Source organism: Lissotriton helveticus, chromosome 3_2 (genome assembly GCF_964261635.1).
Source record: "Lissotriton helveticus chromosome 3_2, aLisHel1.1, whole genome shotgun sequence".
Lineage (NCBI taxonomy): Eukaryota > Metazoa > Chordata > Amphibia > Caudata > Salamandridae > Lissotriton > Lissotriton helveticus.
In genome coordinates, this window is record NC_136062.1 from 503,283,821 (window position 1) to 503,306,920 (window position 23,100).

Genomic DNA, 23,100 nt, shown 5'->3' on the forward strand with positions numbered 1-23,100 from the left:
CACATGAAGAGAGAGCTGGTGTATGCTGATGTGATTCCTTCAAATCTAAGACACTAAAGTATGGGCACGCCCTAAACCAACACAAAGAGACCTTCTTAGCAAATAATATAATATGTGTATTAGGGAGGGTGAGATATAAGCAGCCGCGGGCCGTGGAGGGAGTTACGGTGAGGCAGGGAGGCGGGGAGGGGGAAAAGCAGGGTGGAGCCCTCTCTACCTTGCCCCTCCCCCTCCCCGCCTCCCTGCCCCACCGTAACTCGCTTTTTATGTACTAGTAACTATGCTGGTAATTTTGCTACTGATAATATGTGTACTTGTATTATCTAAGATACTACGCCTGAGAAGACGGCATTAGTAAATAAACATTTCAAATACACATGTGTTCTTCTTAACTCCATGTTCTGGTTTCTAAGAAATATATAACGACCGACTGTTCATGAGTTCCACGTATCCTGAGGTACTATAAGTTCATATTCTGGATTGTCTAAACATTGAGAGTTTGTTATATCCAATGTGACACTGTACCTAGCTTGCTAAGGAGTTTTTGATTACTAACGTGAGTTTTGGGACACCCTAATTCGCCGAGGTTCCAATCCTCTGTCCACAGTTCTGTGTGAGAACAGAAACCCTGCGACAGGGGCACCCCCGACCCTTGCTGGAGCTTCATCACACTTGCGATACAACTCCAGCAATGCGCCACCTTTACGGCACAGATACATCACGCATCTGTGCTGTTTTTGCCCCATGATGCGCCGCATTGTAAATGCAGCACACCATAGGTGACGGAACAGCGGCACAGAATGACTAACACATCCCTGGTGATGCGCCAGTCATCATAAATGTATCCCTATGCTTCTTATCTTGTTAGAGATGAACCGCCATATGTATCATCAAAGTTTTTTGCATTTCCTAAATAGCGAACTTTAAGGAATAAATAGCGATTCTTTACCATTCCTAGTTTGTGATTAGCTATTTGCTAATTACAAATTACCCATTCATTTCCTTCATTTCCATAGGGCGGTTGGACTCACTTTTAGCTCGAACGGCTGAATGGATTTCCACGAAACTTGGCAAAATTGTAGGGACTGGTAGCCCGATGTGCCTTTGCTATGTCTCAAGATATATGCTCCAGTGGTTTTTACGAAAATTAACTTTGAAAAATATATATTGGGCTACATTGGCCTATATATATGTTGGAGCCCAAATGTAGCCCAATGTAGCCCAATGAAGCCCAATGTAGCCCAATGTAGCCCAAAGATGGCCGCCAGACACACAAAAAAACAAATGTAGCCCAAATATCAGCCAGATGTAGCCCAACTATAGCCCAGTGACAGAATGACCAATCAGCTTCGCAAACCTCTGTTACGTGAAGCGGAGCGCTGTTACAGATATATATCTTTTTTTGAACGTTAATTTCTCAAAATCCACTGGAGCACATATATTGAGACCTAGCAAAGGCACATCGGGCTACCAGTCCCTAATATTTTGCCAAGTTTCGTGCAAATCCATTCAGCCGTTCGATTATTATTATTATTATTTTTTTTTGCCCCGCGGGGCCCTTTTAAAACCTCCACATCAAACCTAGGGGGTCAGCGAGGATCTACTATGCCCCCTTATAGTTATTTCCCCCTTTGTTTTGACCTCCTCTTGTCTCTCGATCCTACCGAGAGACAAGATGGCGGCCGCTACGGACTTTTTGGAATGTTGACAGACGCCGGAGAACCAATCAGCTTCGCTTCACAAAGCTCCGTTGCGCGAAAAGTACGCGTCCTGGGACGCTGCCAGGTCCGCTGTTACAGATATATATCTTTTTTTAAACGTTAATTTCTCAAAATCCACTGGAGCACATATATTGAGACCTACAAAAGGCACATCGGGCTACCAGTCCCTACAATTTTGCCAAGTTTCGTGCAAATCCATTTAGCCGTTCGGGCTAAAAGTGAGGCCAACCGCCCTATGGAAAACTCAATGTTAAAAACACGTTTTGGGACCCCCCTTTTTTCTCGGCCCCCCCTTGACAAACCCCCCCCAAATTTTCAAGGGCTGCTCAGAAACAAAATGTGCCATTTTCCTGAAAATTTCAGCCAATTCCGTCCACAAACGCCAAAGTTATTAGACATAGAATTTTCAAAAATCCCATAGAGAAAAAATCCTAACTATATATACCTACTGGCGACCGCCAGTAGGTAATTCTCTGCTGTGGGCGTGGTTCCACGAGCACTGTCTATCTTGTGCTCGAGGAGGTCGCGCTCCATTGTAGCCTTTGTTGCTGTGTAAGATTCCAGCAGGGGGGCTCGCTCTCTGTGTGTTGTTTGGGTCTAATGTGGGGGTTCGGTTCGGCGGTTAACGGGAGAAGAGTTTGAGGCATAAAAAATGAATGTACCTGGAACTTATGAAGATGGATTAAACTCCCTTCTCCAGAAATGCCTTGAGGCAGATTTATTTTGATGACAACGACTTTTCCACATTGGCGACGATAGGAAATAACTCTTGCGTGCATTTTCTAAAAATATCATTTGCAAGAGGATTACAAGGGAGATTTATTTAAGAAATTCACTACTTAAAGGAAAGTGCCATCTTCGAACAATTTGTCTCCGACTTTCAGCATTTTCTAGGGCATTGCAGTGTTTCTTGCTGAACCTGTTTCCGATTTAAAAGAGTTTATCCATTATTTTGTTTTTCTTAAAAACTTTGAAAACAGCGTACTTTCCGACATACCACACAGTGAGTAAATCGTATGTCTGCCTATTTATGAATACTTTATTTGATGGCACACACTTACTAAGTATGACGCACATCGTTGTGTGACTTTACCTAGCGCCTTAAGATATCATTAATCGCGCTGACGGTTCGGTTATGCTTTTGTGCCTAATGTGTGTGACAATGTTCATGGAGTGAACACGACGGAGAGGATCAGTGGTTATTGAAAGAAGTCTCCTAACCCAAGTTGTAATGTGTCTGCGCAGATTCGTTCTTCGAGCAGCCTTTCAGCCTAAGCACGTCACCTCAACGTTTCGACACCAATGTGCGTCCATCTCAATGACTCATGTTCTCCATTGCCTAGCAACCAAGGAAGCTTTTCTTCTACTCAGTGAAAACATCGGTTTCTTTTTTGTTTTTTTTCTTCAGTTTTCTTCTTTTCCTCAATAATGGATTGTTATGAAGCAATGTGAAAGAGGAAAATACGTACAATAAGAAACACGCTGCATTTGTAAAGTATATACATTTTTTATCTGTGTTTATTTGAACATTGCATTAACAGTATTTGTCCACAGGTTTTCATAATTTCCTTACAGTTTTGATTTAATTACACCAATCGTTACTGCATGCAAATAACTTGTATTAGCTAGTATTATATTTGTATTTTTCTAGAATATCTAACACGTCAGGCATTGTTCCACCTCCTTCATTTCTATCTTCCTCTGGTGAACCTCCAATGCCATGGGAAGTTTGGGAACCCGTTTTTCTTGCATATGTTGAAGTATTGGAGTGCAATGATTGTGAAGCGGAAAGGACATTATCTCTATTAAAACATTGTTTAGGAGGTTTAGGTTTAAAAGAATTTAAAACTCTGCCTGCTTTGGTAAATCCTGGGAGAATTAATGTTTATCAATATGCCTCCTCCCAACTCAACCTCCGTTTTGGAAAAAAAAAAGAATGTAGTCATGGAGAGATTCATATTTTATTCACGTACACAACAACCTGATGAGTCTATTGAAGACTGTTTCAGCGTTAAGATCTCTTGCTGCTTTTTATGCTTTCGACCATATCTCATATGATCAAGTACTTAGAGATCAAATTTTAATGCGAACAAATAGAAAAAAACTTCAAGAAAAATTGTGGTCCACCTCTGACCTATCATTAAGTGCAGCAATTGACATCGCAAAATCCATCGAGCATTCGGAAAAAATTGTGAAAGAAATTAGAGGCAATGAAAAATATGATGTTTTTCCTGTCAACAAAGAATCCAATCCTCCAGATAAGCAAAGGAAAAGCATTAATCAAAAAGTCAACACTTTTGGAAAAAATGAGAGTAAATACAAGAATGCAAACGTAAAAATTGAAGGAAGGAATCCTACACTATTGTGCTTCAGATGTGGTACTAATAACCATTTAGCAAACTTCAAAGGGTGTCCTGCCTCAGATAAAATGTGTTTTAAATGTAACAAAAAGGGACATTTTAGCAAATTCTGTACAGCCAATTTTAGGAAAGTCAATTATATTCAAAGTATAAAAGATGATAACGTTCCATCTGACAATAATGAAAATGAAATTAACACTGTAATTAATTTATGTAGTGATGAAGGAGTTTCTAAATGTCCTTCTTGTATCATCAATATTGATGGGATTGACTTAAGATTTCTTGTTGATTCTTGTGCATAGTACTCAATCATTTCAGCAAACAATTTTCATGAGAATTGGCCCAATAGACCTCTTACCCAACCTGATGTATCTCCTGGGGGGGTACACAGGACACAACATTGATTTAATAGGATATTTCTCTGCTAATCCTAAATTTTCTGGCCGTCAAACTTTTAGCAAAATCTTCTATGTTGCAAAATCAGCGAAGTCTCTTCTTGGATGGCCACATCAACTTGAATTAGCTATCAAACTTGATCCTAGAGCCAACCCACCTGTTTTTGCTATGGATTTTCCTAATCAGCATGAAAGTTTCTCCATTGATAAGTTGATGAAAGCTTTTCCAGAGGTTTTCAGTGGTAAATTGGGGAAATATCGAGGGTTTGAACATGTCATTAAATTGCATGAAAATTCCACACCCATCAGTCACAAAGTAAGGAATGTTCCTTTGTCATACAGGGAAAAGTTAAAGGACATGCTCAAAAATCTGTGCAGTGAAGGCATTATAGAACCTATTGAATCGTCCCCATGGGTTTCTCCCATTGTTATTTCAGTCAAATCTTCAGGCGAGCTCAGATTGTGTGTGGATTTGCGCAGTTTAAATCGCGCTATTTGGGTTGATGCACATCCTCTTCCCAATTTACATGAAATGGTCTCCACGTTGGCTGATGCAAAACGTTTTTTCTTGTATTGACTTAGCAAGTGCATACCACCAGGTTTTTCTCTCTGATGACTCAAAAAATTTCACAGCTTTCATTACACCTGAAGGACTGTTTAGATACTGCTGTATGCCTTTCGGGTTGGCAAGTGCCGCCTCTGTGTTCCAGAGATTAATGAAAGAAACTCTGGAGGGGTTACCTGGCACGATTGCTTTCCAGATTGACATTCTGGTATATGGTAAGAATGAAGATGATCATGATAATAATTAGCATAATGTCATAGCAGCCCTATCTGAGAAAGGTCTTACTCTTCGCTTAGACAAGTGCAAGTTAAGAGCCAAGGAAGTAGAGTATTTTGGTCACACTATTAGTGGAGAAGGCATCAAACCTAAACAAAAGCATATTGAAAGTATCACAAATGTACCTTTGCCTTCTTCAAAAGAACAGTTGATTGCGTTCCTTAGGTTAGTGGAATTTTATGCAAAGTTCATTCCAAATTACTCTGCAAAAGTTGATCCTTTCAGGTGTTTGTTAAAAAAAAAATGCTAAATTCCTGTGGTCAAGTGAAATGTCTGAAGCATTTGAAAATTTGATGACATTTATAATTAATGCTCCTTGTTTGAAACCTTTCATTCCAGGGAAAACATTTATAATTATGGTAGATGCCAGCAATTTAGGACTCGGGGATGTTTTATTGCAAAAAGACAATAGTGATGAATGGATTGTAGCGTATGCTTCAAGAGCTTTAAGGGATGCAGAAAAAAATGATTCCGTTATTGAACGAGAATTACTGGCTTGTGTATGGGGTGCAGAGCATTTTAGGAGTTTTCTGTGGGATAATGAGTTTATCATCAAATCTGACCATAAACCACTTGTTTTCTTAATGTCTCCTGGTGGTGGTAGATCCATGTCTGCACGGTTAGCTAGATTATCTTCCAGATTACAATCTTTCCGTTTTAGAATAGAGTATGTTCAAGGAAAGGCAAACATGCACGCTGACTGCATGTCCAGACTACCTTTAGTCAATGAGGAAACTCATCAGGAAGAGGATTGTGCAGTTGCTTTTTCCGCACATGATATTAATTTAATATATGGCGGAAAACCTACTCTATGTGAGGATACTTGGATCTCAGAAATGGAAAAGGATCGAGAATTAAACATGGTTAAGAAGTACATTATGGAAGGTTGGCCAGAATTAAGAAACCTCTCTGGTGAGATGATGAGTTTTTCTAAGATCCAAGAGAAATTAGCCATTGAGAATGGGTTAATTTTAAGAGAAGATAAAATAATTCCACCCTTTTCTTTAAGGAATTCCATTATGGAATTGGGTCATGAGGGGCATCTTGGTATTTCATTCACTAGAAGGCGCATCAGAGAAGCATTTTGGTGGCCTGGGATAGACTCATCAATAGAGCATTTTGTTCGAAGATGCACTGAGTGCTCAAATAGCGATAAGTCAGCTGTGCCTTTACGTGTTGAATCACATCCGTTTGATTTTCCAGTAGGCCCATGGAGGAAATCGGGATTGGATATCATTGGTCCTTTCCATGTTCTACCTAAAGAATATTCATTTGGCATTGTGTTGATTGACTATTTTTCAAAGTGGCCTGAAGTCAAGATGGTTAGAGAAGTAAACTCACAAAGTGTGATTGAGTTTCTGGACAGTATTTTCTATAGGGAAGGGATTCCACCAGAAATTGTCACAGATAATGGTGCACAATTTGTCAGCAAGGAGATTGAGTTATTTTTTGGAAAGTGTGGGATAGTTCATAGGAAGATAGCTGTGTTCCACCCAGAGGCCAATGGTCAAGTGGAACGTTTTAATTGTGTTGTAAAAGAGGCAATCCAACTATCTACAAAGGGGGGGCCTTAATTGGCGCAATGCTCTGGAATCCATGTTACTAGCGTATAGGATATCTCCTAATTCAGTCACTTTAGGAAGTCCTTTTGAACTTTTGAGAGGACGTAAAACAAGCACATGTTTAGTCCCATGGTGGCTTAAAAAATGTTTGAATGATGATAAGTTAACTGCTATTGATTATAATGTAGTAAAACAAAGAGTCAAAGTCTATAAGGAGAAAATGAAACAAGCTATGGATAAAAAGAGAGGTTCTGAAAGTAAACAAAAGATTGTTATTGGGGATTTTGTTCGTACAAAAAGAAAAGAAAATGTTCTTAAAGGTTCTCAATGCTGGTCAGATCCAAAAAGATTTGTTGAAGTATTCAGAAATGCAGTGAGGATGGAAGGAGGGAGTGTTTGAAATTTGAACAGGATTTCCTTGTTTAAGGGAACTTATCTTTCAAACAGGAACACTGGCAATAGTGTGTGCTTACGTGGAACACACAATGATTCATTGTCCAAAGAAATTCCAAGTTGGTCACATTGTAATAGTGACTCATCTAGGAAGAAATGTGAACACTGCACTGTCTATCTTTTGCTCGTGGAGGTCACGCTCCATTGTAGACTTTGTTGCTGTTTAAGATTCCAGCAGGGAGGCTCGCTCTCTGTGTGTTGTCTGGTTCTAATGTGGGGGTTCGGTTCGGCGGTTAACGGGAGAAGAGTTTGAGGCATAAAAAATGAATGTACCTGGAACTTATGAAGATGGATTAAACTCCGTTCTGCTGAAATACCTTGTTTCTGATTTATTTTGATGATAACGACTTTTCCACAGTTTCCAGTAAAATAAAGAGTAAAATTCAAAATATGCTGTATGGTTCACAAATCCTTGAACAATATGAGACCCAGCTACCTGACCAAATAACTGATCAGATATATGCCACCTAGAACCTTGCGATCAAGTAACCAAGGATTCCTTCATGTCCCACGCATCAAACTAGCCCGCATGGGCGGTAAAGCATTCTCCCATCTCGCCCCGAGATACTGGAACCAGCTTCCCTCTCAGCAGCGCCAATGCCCCAATTTCCTGACTTTCAGAAAACTACTCAAAACTACACTGTTCTAAACTGTCCCTGGTTGGCCACTAGCTGTCACAGCGCTGAGCTACCCCGACGGTGTGATTCGGGCACTATAGAAATCATAAATCAAATCAAATCTAATCAAATCATTCAGAATAATCTTAAAGGAAGGAGCAATACTACCCAGGGTAAGGCAGAAGGAGAGGAGGGCATTGCCCCAGTTATTCAGGCATTGGTGGAGCAGGGAGTCATATACCCAGGTGTATCCCCCTGCAACACCCCGATTTACCCTGTCAGAAAGGCCAAGGGTAATTCATGGCGCATGATTCAAGACCTGCGCCCCCTTAATGACATAGTGATACCGGAATTCCCTGTGGTACCTGACCCTTCCATTATACTGACTAACATACCCAAAGATGCTAAATACTTCTCAGTCATAGACTTTAAAAATGCATTCTTTAGCATGCCACTACACCCAGATGGTCACTTGACTGCATTTTCATTTCGCGGCTCCCAGTACCTCTATTTTCATTTACCTTAAGGGTACTGTGAGTCCCCTAGTGTTTTCAACAAAGCAGTCAAGAATGACCTTGCTAATTTTCAAGTGACAGTACAATACTGCAGTATGCCGATGACTAACTAATTTGTAGTGCCAAAAAAGAACAATGCAGAAAAGACAATGTGTCTCGACTTTTCACCTTCGCCCAACGAGGCTACAAAGTAGACAGAGACAAATGACAATATTATCAGGTAGAAGTCCATTATTTGGGACAATGTCTATCGGCCTCAGGCCGCAGAGTTACACCTGAAAGAGCAGCGTCAATTAGACAGATGACTGAGCCAGAGACAGGGAAGGGACTAGGGACTGCAGAAATGTTTGGGCCTATGTAACTATATCAGGCGATGGGTTTTGTGACTATAGGACCCTGATAGCCCCTTTGCTCACAGCCATCAAACAGGCAAAGACACAGAAAGACAGAATAACATGGACTGCAGAAATGCGAGAAACATTTCACTAACTAAAGACAGAGATAACAAATGCACCAGTGTTAGGAACACCAGACTACACTCAAGAGGTTTTCCATTTTTGACACTTCAATGGCCAGGTGATGGCCATGGTTCCCTGGATGTTTTCGGGGTTCCCTGGATGTTTTGGTGTCTGGTCTCGGTGGAATTTGGCACTGTGATGGAACCTGTTAGAACTTGAGACGGAGGTTGGAGGTAGTTGAGCGATTGCATCGCTTTTAGCCGTTTTTATTGCGTCGTAGCGCGCTGATTACAAGCGCTTTTTAAACATGTGCTGCATTGGTGTAAGTTGCGTTGATTGCTAGCGCCAGTAATATTCCCCCATCATTGCTGCTTTAATTTAATTTTGTTTTAACTTTATTCTGCGCTGACTGCTAGCGCGTTAGTATTTCGCCACTCGCTGCCTTTACCAGTCCGTGTTTACGTGCTCTGTGCACCTTTTTCTCCTTTCATTTCCTACACCTGAGGCAGAAGCCGGGTGTTTTCTGGATCTATCGATTCCTGCTTTCGATTCCTGCTGATCCTTCTTGTACTCCTCTGTCCGGTGGCATTGTATTGCGCTACACTACCTCCTGTTCCCATACCCGTTCGGCAGACTAAGTGCCGCAGGGGCATTGTGGGACAGGCTTGTAGGCTGCATACACCACCAGCGGCCATCATAGGAGGAGCCAGGCACGCTGGTCGGCGGTCCAGTGGGGCGGGCTTCCTCACTTCCCCTGCTCAGCTATATAATTGAGCTGAAGTTCACCCCGGGCTGTTAATACATCCCTGCTAGAACCTGAGACGGAGGTTGGGGGTAGTTGAGCGATTGCATCATTTTTAGCCGTTTTATTGCGTCAAAGCGCGCTGATCACAAGCGCTTTTTAAACTTGTGCTGCATTGGTGTAAGTTGCGTTGATTGCTAGCGCCAGTAATATTCCCCCATCATTGCTGCTTTAATTTAATTTTGTTTTAGCTTGATTCTGCGCTGACTGCTAGCGGGTTAGTATCTCGCCACTCGCTGCCCTTACCTGTCCGTGTTTACGTGCTCTGTGCACCTTTCTTTCCTTTCATTTCCCACACCTGAGGCGGAAGTCGGGTGTTTTCTGGATCTATCATCTCCTGCTATCGATTCCTGCTGATCCTTCTTGCACTCCTCTGTCCAATGGTATTGTATTGCGCTACACTACCTCCTGTTCCCATACCCGTTCGGCAGACTAAGTGCCGCAGGGGCATTGTGGGACGTGTAGGCTTGTAGGCTGCATACACCACCAGCGGCCATCATAGGAGGAGCTAGGCACGCTGGTCGGTGGTCCAGTGGGGCGGGCTTCCTCACTTCCCCTGCTCAGCTATATAACTAGAGGCTTTCTTCTCCGCGCAGCGGACGCGTGAAGCGGGCGCCTTCATCGCGCCGAAGAGTTGCCTAAGAGAAGCCAGTCCGCGCCCAGCCGCGCCTATCGTGCCTATAACCAAGTTTTCTGGTAAAATGGCCAGGAATTTAATTACGTATAACTCCGTTGCTCTGCATAAGTTAAGAAAGGTCCCTAACCCCAAATGCCTGCACCGCACCCGCCCCTTAGATGCTTCATGTAAGTGCGCATATTGTAATTGGAAACTACCAGGAAAAACCTTAAAAAGAATCCCCACCCACAGGACATGGAAGATGTTCCTTCTCAATTGTAGATCACTACCCAAACATCACACCGAGCTGGCCCTTCTAATAGAGGAGTACAACCCTGACGTACTCTTCCTGACGGAGACTTGGCTCCATTTAGAAGCTGATCCAGCCACTGTATGGGCAACCCCACAAGGATATGCAATCAAGAGACTCGATCGTAATAAGAGTAGAGGAGGTGGTCTGGCCATCATTTACAGAGAAAGATTTAAATGCCGTCTGACACCTACAGCTATACCAGCCTGCGAAAGCCTGTTGTTTTCATTAGAGCTATCTTTTACAGATTCCTTCACGGGTCTTTTGATCTACCGACCACACGGATCGTCAGGTCAATTTACCTCAAACTTAGCAGACTTAGCTGCTAACTTAGCAATTACATCGGCTAACTTCACCGTCTTTTAGACGATCAACTTGACTCCGCAGCCAACAGCCTTCGGCTGAGCCTTCGAGCAATCGACCTGATTCAAAAGGGGTTCCTCTCGACACACGTTAAAGGTCACCTTTTGGACCACGTGTTCAGTAATCTTGATGCCCTAAAAACTGAACCCGCTATTCCTCTACCCTGGACAGATCACCACTTGTTACCCATTAACTGGGTCAATGGGAGCTCCCCCCCTGTACAAGAACCTAAAAGACACCTGGGTAGGAAGTGGTCAAAACTTCCCTCCATTAAGTGGGAATCCATGCTTGCGGCATGCGAGTTTCCGAGGTCCTCTAACCCCGATATAGCTAGTGCCAATTTTGACAATTGGATTGACAACTCTCTTGATTTAGCTCTTCCGAAGGAAACTCTTCACTGTATAAAAAGGCAAAAAGTAGCTCCATGGTACACCCCTAGACTGAGGGATATGAAATTATCATGCCGCAAATTAGAAAGGATCTGGAGACAAGATCAGACACAGGGAAAAAAGGCAGATTATAGAGCCGCCATCAGACTCTATAAAACTGAAATTAAAGCAACTCAAGCCCAGTTTTATGAATCAAAAATTACTTTAGCCGCCAATGCCCCTAAGGAAATCTTTCGGATAGCGAAGTCTTTGATCACCTTCCCCCCGGAGCAAATACCATTAGATGGGGCACTTGCTCGCTGCAATAACCTAGCAACCTTCTTTTATCAAAAAATTCTGATAATTTACTCCTCTTTAATTTCTGATCTGACCACCCTTGAGGCCGAGATAGTAGCAAGCCCCAATACACCCCCTTCCTGTATTTTAGAAAAATTTACCCTTATAGACCCAGTCTTGCTCGACAAAATAATCTCCAAAGTCACCTCAGGCTCCCCCAAGGACCCTGCACCGCCACAAGTCCTTACCTCGGCTATTGAGTTAATTCGCCCAGCCATTTTGGACGTTTTAAATTCCTCTATCATCTCAAGCACCGTCCCAAAGTCCTGGAAATGTGCAATGGTTAGGGCCTTACTAAAAAAAAACTCATTTAGATCAGAATAATTTAGCTAATTTTCGTCCCATCTCTCTGTTGCCATGGATGAGTAAGCTGCTGGAGAAGCACATTAATAACATCCTAGTGGAACATCTTGAATCCAATGATTTGTTATGTGCCTCTCAAACTGGATTCCGTCCTCAACATGGGACAGAGAGAGCTCTATTAGCAGTGACTGAGGAGGCCAGAACAGTTTTGGACAAGGGAGGAAAAGCGGCCATCATATTACTTGATCTCAGCGCCGCGTTCGACACGGTTAACCATGCCATCTTATGACACCGTCTTAGTGGCATGGGAGTGTCGGACTCGGCACTGTTATGGCTCACCTCCTTCCTAGAGGAACGCTTCTTCCAAGTTTTTGAAGGGGAAGCTACCTCCGCCAAACTGCCACTCAGCTGTGGGGTGCCTCAGGGCTCTGCCCTGAGCCCCACACTTTTTAATGTCTATATGAGGCCCCTTGCACAGATCGTCCATCCATTTGGCGTCCGTATTGTCACCTATGCAGACGACACTCAGCTTGTGGTATCTTTGAACAATGCTGAGGGGTCGTCTAGCACTCTGAGACCATGCCTTGAGGCTGTCGCCAGATGGATGGAACTTTCCTGTCTCAGATTAAACGGGGAACAGACGGAAGTCATGTTGCTGGGTAATCCCTCACCTACCATCCTGACCCCCATCTGGCCTTCCTGTCTAGGTCCCCCTTCTCCTCCCAAACCCCAGATAAAGAGCCTGGGATTTTGGCTAGACAGCTCACTTGACTTCACTGTCCAGGCTACTAAGACTTCTGCCACATGCTTCGGACTTATGAGAATGCTCCGGAAGGATCTCCCTCTATTGCCGTTCCAGGCGAGGAGAGTCATGGTCCAGGCCCCGATTCTCTCATGCCTGGATTACGGCAATGCACTTTACCTTGGAGCCCCCCTTGCTACAATTACTAAACTCCAGGTTAATCAAAATTGTGCGGCCAGACTACTTTTTTAGATTCCTCGCTGGCAGTTGGCCAAACCTGCCCTGAAGAAGTTGCATTGGCTCCCGGTAGCGTCCAGGATACAATTTAAATCTATGTGCCTGGTTCAGAAGGCTCTTCGTAAGTCAGGTCCATCCATCATGCTCCCTTTGGTCACTCCATACTTCTTTTCTAGAGCTCTCCGCTCCAGTGTGCTACAGCTGGCCACCACCACAAAAGTAAAAAAATCCCGCTTGGGTGTTTGCTCTTTTTCGCACAATGCTGCAAGATTGTGGAACGCTCTTCCGTTGGTCTTGAGAGAAAATAACAACCTGACGGCTTTTAGAAAGCTATTAAAAACGCATTTGTTTGCAAGAGCTTAGCGCCCTGCCCTGCCGCCTTAATGGTTCTAGTTAAAGCGCTGCGAGGCCTCAGGGTAGTTACGCGCTATATAAGTTTAATTTCTATTCATTTCATGACGGCTGTCCTCACCCAAAAGTATCCTTTAGGCCACAAACCAATTGCGTACTTTAGTGGCCTACGTGATCCAGTTATGAAAGGCCATTACCCCTGCGAACAAGCTTTGGCAACATGCCTTTGCGGTTCTGAAAAGCGCCCCCATTGTCATGGGTTAACCTCTGACGCTGTATGCAGAACATGCAATAATTCAGAAGGCTAAGACGACACTAACAACACAAAGAGTACCACGCTATGAGGTAATTTTATCACTACCATCTCTCAAGGTTGTCAAGTGTCACGCAGTCAACCCTGCTACTTTCTTTGCACCCCCTATTGAAGGTGCAGATAGTGACCCCCATGCTGTGCAACATATTCTCCAGATGAGTGTAACCAAGCGAGAGAAGACCCTATTCCAGATAGCATTGTATATTTTGTAGATGAGTCTTCCACAATAGGTCAGGACACAGGAGTGTGACATACAGGGGCAGCAGTGGTCGGAGCCATGCAGCATGATTCCTCAGATACTTTGCAGATAACAGAACAGATAACTTTGCCATCCCATTATTCTGCTCAAGCTGCTGAGCTAGTAGCACTGGTGGCGGCCCTTAAACAGGGTGAAGGCAAAACCATTACAGTGAATTCTGATTCAGCCTATGTCATTACAACAGTGCATTCCAGCATTAGACGGTGGAGCAGACAGGGATTCCTAAAATCTGATGGAAGCCCTGTCATGCATCGCCCTCTTTTAAAAGACCTGATTTCAGCTCTAGCTCTACCACATGCAGTCGCTGTAGAAAAATGTGCAGCTCACACCACTTCTCAAGACTTTGTGTCCCGTGGAAATGCCTTGGCTGATAGGGCAGCCAATGAAGCAGCCAGACTCCAACTAAACAATATACCTACCACAATTCTATTAACGACTGACACAGCAGCTAGCACCACAGATGCATCTTATGATACCCTGTACCCTTCTAGGCATTGTACAGAAACAGCTCACCTGCATCTAAGAGATACAGGAAAATGCTCCAGACCATGAAAAGAAGTTGTGGGAATCCAGGGGATGCACACTGACAGGTACAGATTTTATATACAGACAGATATCCACAGGGAAGCCTGTACTACTGCTTATAACCTTGAACCAGCTACATTTTCCATCACACACTGCCAGAGACAACATGTCCCTCCGGATACACCAGGATTGGTTTGTTCCCAACTTACATGAGATGTTCACAATGTACCTATGCATATGTTCCGTGTGTCAGCAGTATTCCCCAAATCTGACCTTTAAGGTAATAGCTTCTATAATACCCCGACCACAAGGACCCTTCAAGGAGTTGCACATTGATTATGTTGATATGATTGACAGATACAACTGTTACAGGTATCTCATAGTTGTAGTATGTCCAAGGTGGATCGAAGCAGGCCCGTGTGTGCACTGTGATGCCAAGTCTGCTGCTACTTTTCTAATCCGTGATGTTATTCCAAGATGGGGAATTCCAGAAGGGATCAGATCCAACAATGGGACACACTTTGTGAAAAACATATTTTCCCATCTTACCACCTTGCTAAGAATAACACACAGGATCTCATCATCTTATCACCCTCAAAGTAATGGAATTGTGGAGTGCCTCAATGGCCTCCTCAAGAACAAATTGAGTAAACTGTGTTTCACCTGAAAAAATAACTGGTTGTGCTGTCTCCCATTAGCATTATTTGCCCTCAGAAATACCCCAGGGTCAGATTACACTTGACCCCACACCAAATAGAACAGGGCCTCTTAACTGATAGAGAAACAAGATGTTTATACATAGCTTCACTGAAGGCACCCTGCATTTACGTGCTTCCAAAAATACACAAGTCCGAGGCATTCCCTCCCGGGCGACCAATAGTGTCGGGCATTGGATCGCCCACTGAACACCTATCTGAATATGTAGACCTCTTTCTGCAGCCATATGTGCTGAATCTCCCTTCTTACTTAAGAGACACGGGTGACCTCCTCACCAAATTGGAGGACATAGAATGGACCACTGAGCTTTCCTTTGCAACCCTAGATGTGTGTGCATTGTACACAAGCATTCCTTGGCAACAGGGGTTACAAGCTATATCGGACACTTTATTCCAAAGAGATGCAACTCTATACGCACATACCCAGATGGCTTTAGACATGACAAAGCTAGTCTTGGAGAATAACGTTTTCTTGCACCAAAGCGCCTGGTACCAACAAGCTATGGGTGTAGCAATGGGTTCTAAGTTTTCACCATCCATAGCTAATCTGTACATGGGAAAGTTCGAACATAAACAACTCTGGACTGAAGGCCCATCAGACTTAACTACACATATTGTATACTGGGGCCGATACGTAGATGATATTTTTATCATCTGGGCAGAATTTGTAGCTCTGACAGAATATTTGAATGACAACTCTTTTAATTTGACATTCACTTCAAATTATAGTATGTCAGAAATAGAATTCTTAGACACTCTCCTCTACATCAAAGGAAACAGAATCATGTCGAAACTATACAGAAAGAAAATAGCATGCAATGCAGTACTGCATGCGGGCAGTGCCCACCCCAAAAGTGAAATCAGGGCCATACCCATGGGAGAAATGACTCACGTTCGCCGCAATTGTAGTGAAGATGAGGTATTTCGTAATGAAATAAACAACCTAGAAGAACGTTTTAAATGTAGGGGTTATTCTCCTGAAATTTTGGACTCCGCAAAAAAACGCATACTGAAAACACCTAGACACACACTACTAAGTAAGGTCAACAAAAGAAAAGTGGCACAATGCAATAGCAGGAATAAAATAGGTCTGATCACTGACTTCCATGTTGAAAGTCATGCGATCTATAAAATCATTGCGAAACACTGGCATTTACTGACTCTAGACAAATCGCTCAGTCAGTATCTCACAAACAAACCTAAGATCATACACAGAAGGAATAAAACCCTAAGGGACTTTCTGTGCTCTAGCTTTTTACCATTGAAAAATAGAGATAAAATCTGGTTTCCAAATAAACCAAAAGGTTTTTTCAAATGTGCCCATTGCAATGTGTGCCCCCTTGCAGAGAATGTTATGAAGGAATTTAGATACAACACATCGAAAACTCACCATATCAAGGAATTCATGAACTGTGACTCCAAATTCATAGTGTACTGCATCATATGCCCCTGCAACCAAATCTATATTGGGAGTACAATATGAGCATTAAAAGAAAGAATACAAGAACATATAAGGGCTATCCGAAACAACGATAATAGTTACCCCATGGCAGTACACTTTAATAGAGTACATCCGGATACATGCATTTCTAACAGCAGATTCCATGCAATTACACAGGCCTACAATGACCCGAGGGGGGGAGACCGCACGGCTGCTCTTAGAAAACTAGAAGCAGAATGGATAATTTGCCTACGGACGGTTAAACACGGTCTGAATTTTGACAAAGAACTACATGTATTCCTGAGAGACTAGCATTATACATTGTGTCAGTACTGTTGTCCTACAGCAAATACTGTATAAGACATACTACTTAAGAATATATAATGCAATGTACTCCCTTGTACAAGATATACTGCTTAAGAATATTCAATGTAATGTATCTCCTTATGTTTTTTGTTGTGATTGTATGTTATAAAAAAATGCTGGATAGCTTATTTGGCAAAAACATTAGAAACCTGGTTCTGATAACTGTGTACACCATGTATAGACAGAAATGAACATAGGTATTATGTCAGACTATGTAATGCAAAGTAATTTTGCTTTTTGAAATCTCCAACACGAATTAACGCACCCGAAAAATTGTCAAAAGATGCGGCATGTATTAGAATATGTCTGTGTATGTCAAAATTCAGAATTTCATATAGGCATGTTGAAACTCGCCAAACTTTGGTTTTAAATGTCAAAAATGTGCTATTACAAAAATTGATGAGTGGGGCCACCGAAATCAAATGGCTCAGTCTTTCACTTTCTAGTGTTTGCATATGTCTCTTCAACACTCACTCTCATCACTCCTCAATCTTCTCTTCGGGTGGATGTACAGATATAACAAAAGTCATGTTGGCACTTTAATGTGTTTATTTAAGTAAGGTAATACTAATTTTTAGACTCTTTTATGGGGGGCCACTACCTTCCCGGTACAATATTTTAATTATATGCACCACAATGAATCATGTCTGAGAGCAAAATCAGTCTAAGATGTCTGCTACGATAGTCCCTTTTCAGTTTCCTAGTCGAGAGGACACCACATGATTGCAAATGTTAAGTCCTCTTTCTTGTTCTATGATCAGTGGGTCTTTAAAAACGGAACCATGAAACTGGTTCGGTTGTTCGAATAAACCTTCTCCGAGCACTTAAGATCTTCCAGCCGTGCGCAGCGTTTAAAGTAAGTGCTGAATAAGGCAGTCATTTTTGCACATGCTTATTTGGCAATGTGCTAATCTTAGATCACATTCATGATAAAGAATCATGAAGCCATTAGATTCCATAATCGTTAGTATTACCCCACCAACTCTTTTTGTTTGTTTTCCTTTAGGGGCTTATCAGAGTTCCCTTTGGGCTACTTATAGGATACATATACGGCTAAGCACTGTGTTTTTTTTTTTTTTGCAGCTCTAATTTTAAAGGATGCGGTCCAAACTGACCGACCTGTTGTTATTGGCCTTTTCTATCCACTTAGGCTTGAGGTGCAGTCTAGCCACTAATACAAACGCGCCAATTACATTTGGGAGATTATTTATCGGGGGTTCGTATTTTTGGTTGCCTATTCTGGCAAGATACTTAAGAATTAGAATTAAGCACGACTACAAGTACATGACAATTCTTCACTTTTCTCGTTGTAATGACAGAGCCACCCGGCCCGTCCACACACGCACGCACGCACACACACCCCGAGGGCGGGCTTGCCCGAGGGTATAAATAAAAGGGCGCAAGACCGCACGCGGTCTTTGGCCCAGAGTCAGATAGCGTATCCGTGTGTATCATTAAAAGAAAGAGTTAGGCCCGAATTAGCGACATAAGCAACACGCTTCCACTTGTGACACACGTCACCACACTGGCGACGAGGCGGGTCTACCCCACGCCTTGCCCCTGCGGACCGGTGTCTGCCCTGTTTCCCATGTCCGTGGCGCTGGTTAGCACTCGAGCCGCTGCCAGGACCGCGTTGCGGGTGCCTACCCCGTTGCTCACACCCATAGCTGGTGCCCGCGCCTGTGTCGGCGCCGCATGAGGATTGCCGGTCCCTGCATTGCGCCGAACGTGGCGCTGAGGTGAGGTGCCCCGGGGCAGCTGCATCACATACCGCCCCCCCCGCCCTGCGCCTCACCGCTCCTTGCCTGCAGGCCCAGCTGTCTGGTTTCCCCGGCCACACGCACACCCATGTCGTGCGACCAGTGCAGAAGACTCGCGCTGGAGCCTGCTCTTCACAGCGCTCACACGGAGGGACTGTGTCGGCCCTCGCGAGCTGTGGGAAAAAGGTGCGCTCGCTACTCCAGCCGTTTGGACCTCCTGATACCCCATTCCGGCCCCACGGAGGACCGCGATAGTCAGGGGCGTGGCCTTCCTTGAAATTGGAGGTCATCCTGCTGCAGCTAGGGCCCATAAGCACTCAACCACACGAGTTGAGAGAGGAACTGAAGTCAGAGTCATATGGCCAAAGCTGGAAAGGGGGCACAATATTAACAGCCTAACAGAAATAAAAATAAAAAAAAAGAAAGGGAGAGGAGACACCCCACGGCGCAGGGAGGAACAGTACCCGAGTGTAGCTGTGGAGACAGGCCAAAGCTCAACTGACCACAACAGCAGCCCCTCAATAAGCCGCCCCCAGAGCGCGCCCATTGCAAGAGGAGAGAACAGCGCACCTGCGCATGCACGCAACCAGAGGCCGACACTGCGCCACGCCGCCAGCCACACCCTGTGAGAATGAGCGTTCAAGCCGCCACTGGTGGGCCGCCAGCAAAATGCGCCAATCCAGCAACATGCCGCCGCACAGGCTCAAGCTCCTGCCCAAGGGGCCCAACAGATTCCGGCTCCCCCAGGCCATGGTATCGCGGCCCCGCTACCGCCATTTAGCAAACTCTCTGACCCTTCCATCGCAGCAACAAGATGGCACTCCTGGATTGGCCGCCTTGATCATTATTTCGTCGGCGTCAGAGAAACAGACGGAAAGGTGAAGAGGTCGCTCCTCATGTGCTACGGCGGAGCTGAGCTTTATGACTTATTCGAGATGCTGCCGGACAGGGGCAACGACGATGACTATGTCGGAGCGGTGACCGCACTGAATCGCCATTTCGACCCGCAAATCAACTCGGACTACGAGTGGTTTAAACTACGACAGGCACGGCAAGGTGAAAGGGAAACCATCGATGCATACTATGCCGCTTAAGGAAGCTGGCCACCTCATGTGAACTGCCAGATCAGAGATTAAGTAGAAATCCGCGCGCTGCTCACTCAAGGGTGGAGGTCTGTCCAACTCCGGCGCCTCATCCTCAGACAGCCGCACATCTCCCTCGACGACATATTTGTGCTCGCAAGGTCTCATGAACTGTCCAACGCGCCAGCGGATGAGATGGAGGCGGCCCTAAATTGCCCTGCGGTGGCGTCACGCACGCCTGTGATCAAGGAAGAGGGAGTTGACGTGATCCCCAGAAGACCTTAACAATTCAGAGGGAGCGCGAAGACGTTGCAAACTCCTGTGTGTGGCAACTGCGGCATGGACCATCCCGCAGGAGGGAGATGCCCACCGAGAGGAAAAACTTGCTCACAGTGTGGGAAACTAAACCACTTTGCGAAAGTGTGCCGAAGCAGTGGGGGACGGCGCAACAGTCCTGGCGCACGAGGGCCAACGCAGGGAGTACGCCAACTGACACTAGAGGACCCAGGACCCTGCAGTGACCCAGCTCGGTCAGCATTCAATCTCAAAGATGACAACGACGATATGTTCTTTGTTTCGTTCGTCGGCAGGGATGGCTCCCGAAGACGGCCACCACCCATGTGTGACATCACCATAGCAGTCTCTCCGGTATATGCCCTGATAGGCACCGGGGCCTCTATAAATGTCATGGACAGTGTTCAGTACAATAAGTTATCACCTCACCCTCCCCTTCAGCCATACAGAGCCAAGATATATACTTACGATAGTGACAAACCACTCCCGCTACGAGGAGTCATGGAGGTGGACATTGCCAGCAACGGCCAGGCCATCAAGACAAGATTCCACATAACCGAAGGGCAGAGAGGGACCCTCCTCAACTGTCATACAGTGGAAGATCTACAGCTTGTTTTCTTTGCAGACCAAGTACATGAATTGCACGAGGAGATGCTAAAGGATTTCCCCATGCTTTTCCAAGGACTAGGCCGCCTAAAAGGAAAAATGTTCAAGTTGAATATAGACCACACAGTCAGACCCACAGCATTGAGACACAGGAGAGTGCCGTTCCACCTACGGCCGCAAGTGGAGGAAGAACTAAGAAAGCTGTAAGAATTGGGGGTCATCGAAAAAGCATCAGGCCCGACACCATGGGTTTTGCCCCTCATGGTCGCCCGGAAACCGAAACAGCCCAGAGCCATACGGCTATGTGTGGACATGCGCCTACCCAACAAGGCCGTGAAGTGAGAACATCATCTCATACTTGAACGGAGCTCGGTGGTTCACCAAATTAGATCTCAACGCAGGGTACCACCAGCTGGAGCTCCACCCTAACAGTCGCAATATCACCACGTTTTGGACACACGTGGGGCTGCGCCGTTACAAGAGGCTCAGCTTCGGGGTATCCTCTGCGGCAGAAGTTTTCCAGAACGCTATAAGAGAGACACTCTCTGGGCTGTCGGGCATAATCAATTTAAGCAATGGCATTTTAGTCTTCTCTAAGACCCTTGAGGAACACTACATCCACCTCAGGGCCACTCTGCAGCGCCTGGCTGATCATGGGTTCTCTCTGCACCGTGCCAAGTGCTCCTTTTACCAGGAATCAGTGGATTTCTTTTGATACATTTTTTCAAGGGAAGGTCTACGTGTGGACCCGAAGAAAGCAGAAGCCATTCGCTTAGCACCCAGGCCGACAACAGCGACGGAAGTCAAAAGCTTCCTGGGGATGGCCACTTACTGTGGCTGGTTCATCCCCAACCTCGCATCCCGCTCGGAGCCTCTGCGGGCCCTCACCAAAGCTGGGCAAGAGTGTGCGTGGTCGGCGAAAGAGGTAGCGGCATTCCAAGAAGTCAAAAGTGCCCTCATTGATGACAAGGTAATGGCATACTTTCGCCCAAACAGACGCACGGAGGTCGTCGTCGATGCAGGCCCCGTCGGGCTTGGAGCTGTTCTCATGCAGGAGACGGAGTCAAGAGAGTGGGTATCCACGGCATACAAGAGGAATCCACAAAGTGGAAGGTGGTTGCTACCACAATGGTGGGGAGCAACCAGGGTTGTTAAAATACCCCTCACACACCAACAGGCCCCTTGGTGTCATGCTTCATCATCGGGGTCTTCGCAAACCTCTACGGGATGCGGCGTGCTACGACTTCACGACTACGCAGGAGCACTTTTAAGGTGAACTATGTGTTTGGTGTGTGTGGGTAAACAATGTGAGCGGTGAGGTGAAGGTGAAAAAATAAAAAATACCTGGCACGTGAGTACTGAAAATTTTTTATTAAGTCTCCGGCTGGTATTATTAAAAGAGTGCTGGGATGGTTGTGGTCTACTAATTAGGGTAACCCAACCATGTCAGTGCGTCGACATGTTTCGGAGTTTGAAGAACTCCTTCTTCAGGACGAGGATGTGCACTACTTATCCCCACCTTACTCACATGTGTGTAGATTTAAAAGTGTGCTCTACAAAAAATGGATATGGTGAAAATGTACCTATCTATGTTTAAAGTAAGGTCCGTTGCGCCCAATTGGCGATTCGAGACACCTGTAAACAGAAAAGTCAAGTAAAAACAGGATAATACATGTTTTCTAATCTTTTGCTGTGTAAATGCACAGGGGGGTAACAAGGAACAAAAGTGAAGGTCCAGGAACCCTGAAAAATGAAAAAAGAAAAAAGAAAAAACGAATAACACATGAACTGGGACACACATTCAAGCATAGTATCTGGTGGGACCACTAAGAGTAGCCATCGCCACAATTAATCGCTGGAACATCCCCTGAATACTAAGACAGACACGTCTTTCTTTTGCGCATGTAGAGCACACTTTTTAATAATACCAGCCGGAGACTTAATAAAATTTTTTCAGTACTCACGTGCCAGGTATTTTTTATTTTTTCACCTTCACCTCACCGCTCACATTGTTTACCCACACACACCAAACACATAGTTCACCTTAAAAGTGCTCCTGCGTAGTCGTGAAGTCGTAGCACGCCGCATCCCGTAGAGGTTTGCGAAGACCCCGATGATGAAGCATGACACCAAGGGGCCTGTTGGTGTGTGAGGGGTATTTTAACAACCCTGGTTGCTCCCCACCATTGTGGTAGCAACCACCTTCCACTTTGTGGATTCCTCTTGTTTATGATACTTGCTAGGGGAGACAGAATCCACTACTTCCTCTCCCTCTCCCTCTTATGTTAAGGATTACCCACGGCATACGCCAGCAAAGCATTGGCTGCCACTGAAATGCGCTATGCCCAGATCAAACGCAAAGCGCTA

At 44.8% G+C, this 23,100-nt stretch overlaps 1 protein-coding gene and 1 pseudogene across 2 annotated transcripts in view; one reads left to right on the forward strand and one right to left on the reverse strand.

Annotated features, from left to right (window-relative positions):
* The window catches only part of LOC144826118 (uncharacterized), a 146,884-nt gene that overhangs the window by 114,923 nt on the left and 8,861 nt on the right, over positions 1-23,100 (reverse strand). The window lies entirely within an intron of this gene.
* LOC144826184 (uncharacterized) lies at positions 13,476-14,349 on the forward strand (annotated as a pseudogene).